This window comes from Nelumbo nucifera, chromosome 3 (assembly GCF_055504915.1).
Source record: "Nelumbo nucifera cultivar China Antique chromosome 3, China Antique-T2T, whole genome shotgun sequence".
Taxonomy (NCBI): Eukaryota; Viridiplantae; Streptophyta; class Magnoliopsida; order Proteales; family Nelumbonaceae; genus Nelumbo; species Nelumbo nucifera.
In genome coordinates, this window is record NC_142651.1 from 91,396,800 (window position 1) to 91,404,806 (window position 8,007).

Below are 8,007 nucleotides of genomic sequence, written 5' to 3' on the forward strand. Positions count from 1 at the left end.
CAAGTTCTTAAATTTTGTAGTCATTTCCTCCACCAAATTGGTTTTGGAAATATGATTTTTCTCATCTTCATCTTTCTTTCTATTCTTTTCTTCTATTTTAATTTAGACCACTACTTGGTCCAAAGTAGTGTCCTTTCTCTTGTGTTTCATTATTGTTTTGAAACCATTCCATGCATGTGGCAATTTCTCTATGAGAGAACCAATAATAAATTCATCTAGCAGTATCATGCCTTCATTTGCTAGTTCCCCCACAAGCACCTGAAACTCATCTATTTGGGCAAACACATTCATGTCTTCTTTCAAGGTAAAATATAGGAAATTGGCAATGACATACTTCTTATTTCCCGCATTTTCTAAAGCATATTTGTTGTCTAAAGCATTCCAAATTTCGTAAGCAAAATTGTAGGAACAGTAGACATTGTACAATTCATTTGATAAGCAATTCAAGATATGGTTCTTACAAAGGAGGTCAGCCATGAGCTAGTGTTTTACAATAACGGAACGGGCTGGTTCCTCCATATTTAATGTGTTTGGTTCAGTCAAAGTGGAGGCTACCCCCAATTGTTCTAAGGCAAACAGAAGGCATTGTCTCCAACACTTGTAGTTAGTTCCATTGAAAGGTTCAATCTTAGAGAAATTGGGAACTGTTGATAGTATCTAGTTCCTTATGATGGGGTTAATAGAGATTGGTTCCACAAATGCAATGTGAGACTGAGAATTGCAGAGAAAATGAGGGATGAGTCGTGTCACTTGGTCACTCTCCTTTAAACCACATTTTCCCCCTACGGTGCAGCCGGGTGAATGCAAATCGGTCATAAAACAACCCATAGGCTATTGGTAGATGTGCACTCGCTTACTAGACCTCCACGAACCACCCAAAGATGATGCTCAGATATGGACGATTGAAAGAGAAGGAATATTGTAATATGTGCACTGGTATGTATCACTGGATCAACCAACACTCTATTTATAGAGTGCTTTTAGTCATCCGAATGGACACATTTGTGTCCGTTCAAAGAGAAGTGTCTCTCTAGAACTATGGACAAGGCACCCATTCGAAGAGACACAGAGACACAAAACCTACAAGTAGAAGAAGAAAGAAAACAATCTAAATAAACTGAAATTCAAAAGTCAAAACAGGTTAAACCGATCAAAGACAAAAACATTTCGGTGTAGCGTGTATATACCTGCACGTGTGAAAAGAATCCCCAACCCCCTCACATGCATGTAGAGATATATATTGTCCATAGAGAGAACAATCCTAGTAATATACTACAAGCCAATTCTTTTCCCAAGTAATGTGGGACAAGAGTCTCCTATATGCAAAAAGAGGGAAAGAGAGAAAAGACAAAACTAAAACAAAAAAGGAGAGAGAGAGAGAGAGGAGATTTTTAAAATTTTGAATCTCTCTCCAACACTTTTCATGAAGAATTTTGAACCTAATGGTTAAGTAAAATCAAATAATACAGGTCCTCATTCCCATCTAAAGTCAAGTTTGGCCTTTCTATCCGAAGTCAAGTTTCAAATAATTGATGAATAGGGGTTCAATATATTCAATACATATGAGAACATGGGTTCAATACTTTAATGTCTTCAATACATAAGAAAGATGGAGTAACAATAAAAACGGGATGAAATCTTACAACCGGTGACGAAGATCGTTACAACAGTGACCTAACTAGCTCCAGCGAGCTATGGCAGCGAGTTTTCTAACAGAAGGTTCAAGGGATTTCACATCATGGGAGATAAGATAGAACAAATAGAAAATATAGACAGTCTTGCATACAATGGATGAAGAAAAATTTATAATAACAGTCTTGTAGTAACCAATGGTGGTCGTAGTAGCAGCGGCGGGTGGTGGCAACTTGCTTTCCAATGGCAGTCTTATAATGGTGATGTAGAAGAGATGGGAGATAGTGATGAGTTACAATGGTAAAATATATAGGGTAAAACAAAGGATGTACATACACTCATTTGTTCTATATAAGATAGTGTGGTTCGATCTACACCATGATTCAATCAAATATGCATTTCAAAGTGCATTATATCGTGAATAATCCATTGTTCTAAAGGCTCTTGCTATGTCGTACAATTTGTAGAGTAGACTAAACAAATGAATGGATTCAAGAGGAAAGCTAGGAAAATTAGGGAATTTATGTATGCATTGTCTCTAAATCATCAACACAATACAATGCTACAATGATGTGAGCCCATCATTTGGGAGGGTTTTATACGTTGACTAAGTCACCTCGAAGAAGTTATCTGACATAATTTCATCGCAAAGTTGATTTTTAGGCTGATGTAAGCCTATTTTGGCTTTCCAATTTTTATCAAATATGGCTTAGTGGCTTTTAGGGTTTCTCAGCTCATGTAAATGTTAAAAGCCACTTTGTGAAAGCCCTACCAAATAGGTATTGCATATCCATCAATGCAATGCTCCATGGATAGGGGTGTTCATTATACGGTCTAGACCACCAAACCACACCCAATTAAATCAAAATTGGCGGTTTGGTCTAGTTTGCCCTTAAAACTGTTTGATTTGGTCTGAGAATTTCTTAGATCGTCATTTTTTTTGTTAAAGTTGATTTTCTAAATTTTAGAAATCAGAGCAAACTGTTAACCAAATTATTAATAATATATTTATGAATGTATGTAACATACATAATAAATATGTATATATTCATTTAACATTTCATACATTGTTATTGTCTGTTTTAATTCTTAACTTATAATTTGATGCTTAAGAAGTTGTTATGTTTGGGAAAGTGTAAATGTAATCTATATAATAGTAGTAGATGACACATGTTAACATTACAAATTAATATTTAAACTAACAGAGGGAGCCCTGCGTTGTAGGGGCTCGCTCATAAACTCTTAGGCTCGAGCTCGATTTGAATTAGAGACTTGAGCTCGAGCTCGAGCTCGACTCTAGTCAAAAGCTTGGAAGTTTAAGCTCAACTACCTTTGATTGTAGGTCTCTCAAGTAGCCGAGGTGCCAAACCGAGGTTCTAAGATGAGGTCTTCCTCAATTGCCGAGGTGTCAAACCGAGGTCTCCCTCAGCTGCTGAAGTGTCGAGTTGAGGTTTCCCTAGCAAGCGAGGTGTCGAGTTGAGGTCTCCCTCTGTTGTCGAGGTGCTAAGCTAAGATCTCCCTCAATGATTGAGGTGCTGAGCTAAGGTCTCCCTCAATGGTCGAGGTGTCGTCTAGCTCGAGCTCGATTCGAATTAGAGACTTGAGCTTGAGCTCAAAAGAGATGAGGTCTCCCTCCGTTGGAGAGAGAGTGACATTCTTGTAATTTATGAGGAGAAAGAGAGAGATGGCATTATTGTAATTTATAAGAGAGAGAGAGAGCTGGTAGGAGAGAGTGTGGAATTCTTGTAATTTGAAAGAAAAAAAAAACAAGAGAGAAAGAGAGAAAGAGTTGGTAGGAGAGAGTGGCATTCTTGTAATTTGAAAGAAAAAAAAAGCATAAGAGAGAGAGTTGGTAGAGAGTGGCATTCTTGTAATTTTTATGAAAAAAGGCAAAAAATACTTTTAGATTCCATTTCCCTCATCCCCAAGCATTCTTACGTACACATTTCAGCTTAATTCGATTTAGAGACTTAAGCTCGAGCTCGAGCTTGGCTCGAGTTAAAAGCTCGAAAGTTTGAGCTTGGCTACCTTTGATTGTAGGTCTCTCAAGCAGCCGAGGTGCCAAATTGAGGTTCCGAGCCGAGGTCTCCCTCAATTTCCGAGGTGCCAAATTGTGGTCTTTCTCAACTGCCAAAGTGTCAAGCTAAGGTTTCCTTAGCAGGCGAGGTGTCGAGCTAAGGTCTCCCTTAGTTGACAAGGTGTCGAGTTGAGGTCTCCCTCAGTTGTCGAGGTGCTAAGCCGAGATCTCCCTCAGTGACTAAGGTGTCGAGATCAATGGTCGAGGTGTCGTCTAGCTCAAACTCAATTTGGATTAGAGGCTTGAGCTTGAGCTCAGAAGTTCAAGATCGGCTCGGCTCGAACTCGATTACCTTTGATTGTAGGTCCCCTAGCATTCGAGATGCCGTGTTGAGGTCTCCCTCAGTTAGAGAGAGGGTGTCATTTAAGGAGAGAGAAAGAGATGGCAGGAGAGAGAGAGAGAAGGCATTCTTGTTATTTGTAAGAAATAAAGAGAGAGAGTTGGTAGGAGAGAGAGTGACATTCTTGTAATTTGAAAGAAAAAAAAGCAAGAGAGAGAGAGTTGGTAGAGAGTGGCATTCTTGTAATTTTTATGAAAAAAAGGCAAAAATACTATTAGATTCCATTTCCCTCATCCTCAGGCCTTCTTACATACACATTTCAGCTTAATATATTTACTAGTAGAGGGGGCCTTGCGTTGTAGGGGCTCGCTCATAAACTATCAGGCTCGAGCTCGATTCGAATTAGAAACTTGAGCTCAAGCTCAAGCTCGGCTCGAGTCAAAAGTTTGAGCTCGACTACGTTTGATTGTAGGTCTCTCAAGTAGCCAAGTTGTCGAATCGAGGTCTCCCTCAATTGCCGAGGTGCCAAACTGAGGTCTCCCTCAATTGTTGAAGTGTCGAGATGAGGTTTCCCTAGCAGGCGAGGTGTCGAGCTAAGGCCTCCCTTAGTTGACAAGGTGCCAAGCTGAGCTCTCCCTCAGTTGTCGAGGTGCTGAGCCGAGATCTCCCTTAATGACCAAGGTGCTAATCTGAGGTCTCCCTCAGTGGTTGAGGTGTCGTCTAGCCCGAGCTCGATTCGAATTAGTCCCCTAGTAGCCAAGATGTCAAGTTGAGATCTCCCTCAATTGGAGAAAAAGAGTGGCATTCTTGTAATTTATAAGGAGAGAGATGGCATTCTTTTAATTTGTAAGAAAGAGAGAGAAAGAGAGAGAGTTGGTAGGAGAGTGGCATTCTTGTAAATTGAAAGAAAAAAAGCAAGAGAGAGAATTGGTAGGAGAGAGTGGCATTCTTGTAATTTGAAAGAAAAAAAAAAGCACAAAAGACAGAATTGGTAGAGAGTGACATTCTCGTAATTTCTATGAAAAAAGGCAAAAATACTGTTAGATTCCATTTCTCTCATCCTCACGCCTTCTTAGGTACACATTTCAGCTTAATATATTTATATAGATATAGATATAAATTATATTTGTTATTTATGTTTGTATGCATGTCATTTGGCTTTTTAATTGGGTTAAGCCGCATAGAATGGCCCAAATTGTATTAGAAATCAGAGCAAACCATAATAAAACGTTTTAGTCTCATTTGGTTTTTATAATAAAATGATTTGATTTGATCTAAAAATTTCTCAAAATATATATAATTCATTGATTTGGTCTAAGATCTTCTCCAAACTGAACCAAACCGGACTGTGAATACCCCAACTCATGAATTGAGCTAGGGTTGACTTCGACAGAACCTAATCTGACCAAACTTGTGCCTTAGCCTTCAGAATCTTTTTGGTTAATTTGAAATTTTCTTCAATTAGAATTCTCAAAAAATTGTAACTCATCGTCATTGTCGTCATCATCATCATCTAGCCTTGTCTCAACTATATGCATGGGCCAGCTACATTAATCCTAATCCTATTTAGCCATTCTGCTCTATTCAATGTCATATCTATTATTAAATTATGAGAATCAAATGTGACTCGAACTCAAATTTAGACAAATGGAAACTGTTTGCAGTTTTAAGCAGTATAGAATTTTGTGAAACCAAAACCATTATTTGCATATGTTTGAGTAACACCATTAAAATTCCAACGTTAAGATGCCAAGATAAAGCTTCCAGAAATTTTCTGTGTGAATATTGCATATTAATTGCAATGCATTAATTTTCCACCAATTTTTTTTTAAAAAACTAAAAGCAGCAATCCACTAGATGTTGTGTTCAATTGCATCTTTTAGCATCTCCTAGTGACTTAGTCTCCACCTTTTTCAATTAAAATACTGTTAAAGCATTATTCTAGACATTTTTAATTATATATTGTACGTTTCTATTTAGTACAAGTTTTCATCACCTAGCATTCAAACTATCATCTAATATTCCTAGTTTGAGATACAATTTTGACCTTTTTCTCATGTCTTTTGCTATTAGTTTTGTACTCATCTATCATTGTAATTAGTTTTGTTTAGTCCCATTTCTTAATTATTATATAAAAATAATTTTCTTTTTTCCCTTGAAGATTTCAAGTATTTTCTACCAGGTTAAAACAAGATTTTGTCAAAGTACAGATCCATATCCAGTCTATTTATGCATTTGGTTGAAGTACAGATCAAATATTAAAAGAGTTTGAATTTTGGATGGGATTCACGCTCGGTCAACATTATTAATGGTTATGATGATTGTTACAACAGAGAATTGTATGGTTGAACCAGTGAACTGATGACATAGAGCTATATTAGGGCCATTTTGGTATTGGAGTTGTTTCTTCAAGTTGTTTATGCCATGTTTCTTCACGTTTTTTGCAATAGAAATAGCATTTTCACCGTTTTTACTATATGATACTCAGCTGGCACCAACTAACATTATAAAATATGCATAGTGATCTTGTTCAATTCGAAGTGTTCCAAATCGAAGATGCAATCAGATAGTACTATTAATTGGATGAAGCCGAGGTGGAAGGACGAAACTGCACATCAAGATCTGCAATCATAAGAAAGGTCAAAAGTCTGAGGAGTTGTTCCCCGAGTAGGTACTCCAACGCTTAAGTCAATAGAATCGAGAAGGATGTGACAGGGTCGAGCAGGTTGAAATAACGCTAGTCCGGGTCGAAGAGATAGTGCAAAGAGGTATTCAAAGAGTCCCATTCCAAAAGGTCCCTTACCTCGAGCAAGGAATACCTATTTATAGTTGAGCGTCTGTGTCCTAGATGAATAAGGCTTCCGGGGTTGTCGAGATGAGGGTGTCCGTCAAGATCTTCGAGAGGTTTTCTTTTCCCCGGTGGAGTTTGCTTCCTTGTCTATGTGGGACACTCCTTAGTTGTGCTCTTCCGTTACACATGTTGTTGACATGGCCTAAGAGGGGAGTAGCCGTGGAGATAGCCACGTGGCATCCTTGGCCAACTGAACAATCACCCGAACACCACTCCCCCGGTTCCCAAGTTGAGGAGTGTAGTGCTTGGTCGTGGCTAAGTGTGGAAGAGTTTTGTGGTCCTTGGCTGAGAAACTCTAATTTCTTCGAGTTTAATGGGTCATTGTAAGACCAGTTCGCTAGGTGGACTGACTAGTTCAACACTTGTGCCATTTTCGATATGGGTCAATAGACACGTTGTTTCGTCTTCCCAAGGTCACGCGCATGCGAAGTGTGGCATCGGATTAGATCTATTGATTTGGGCTGATCTGGACCATTGGTCCCCCTATAAAAGGGGAGGTGGCGATCCATTTTACTTTGTCATTTTGAGTGAGCGATCATAGGAGCTTGAAGAGAGTTAGTCCTCGGTTGGTGCTTTATGTGTCCTACAGTGTAACTCTTTGGTAAGATGTCTTCATCTTCCTTCTTGTCTTGTTCTTCCTCTTCGTCTAGCTCTTTCACGTCAAGCAGTGAGTCCAAGCCGGGGTCTCACCCCAAGGCCACCGCGCTTGTGGCCCGTGAGACTGATGCCCACGGAGCCAAGGTTGATGGGCCTGAGGGTGAGGGTGCCATGGTAAAGGAGGTTGGGGCCCTTCGAGTAGTCGAGGTCGGGGCTTAGCACCCCTACGCGGTTTGGTAGCTGCTTTGCATCTTCGCCTTGTAGGTTGACACCCGGAGACTAGGCTCGAATTAGGGCCCTTTACTATATTCCCGAGGCGTACGAGCTGAGGTGCCCCAGTATCGGTGAAAAGGCTACCTCGGCTTGGCCAGGGGAGCTTTGCATCTATGAGCACAACCTAATAGTCAGGATGAGGTTTCCTTTGAGTGAGGGTATCATAATGGTGCTGAGGTGGTACCACGCCCAGCCAGTCTAGCTGATGCCCAATTCCTTTAGATACTTGGTTAGCGTCATTTATTACTGCTTGGATTACAACATAGACATCATCCTACCAATATTTACATACTTTCT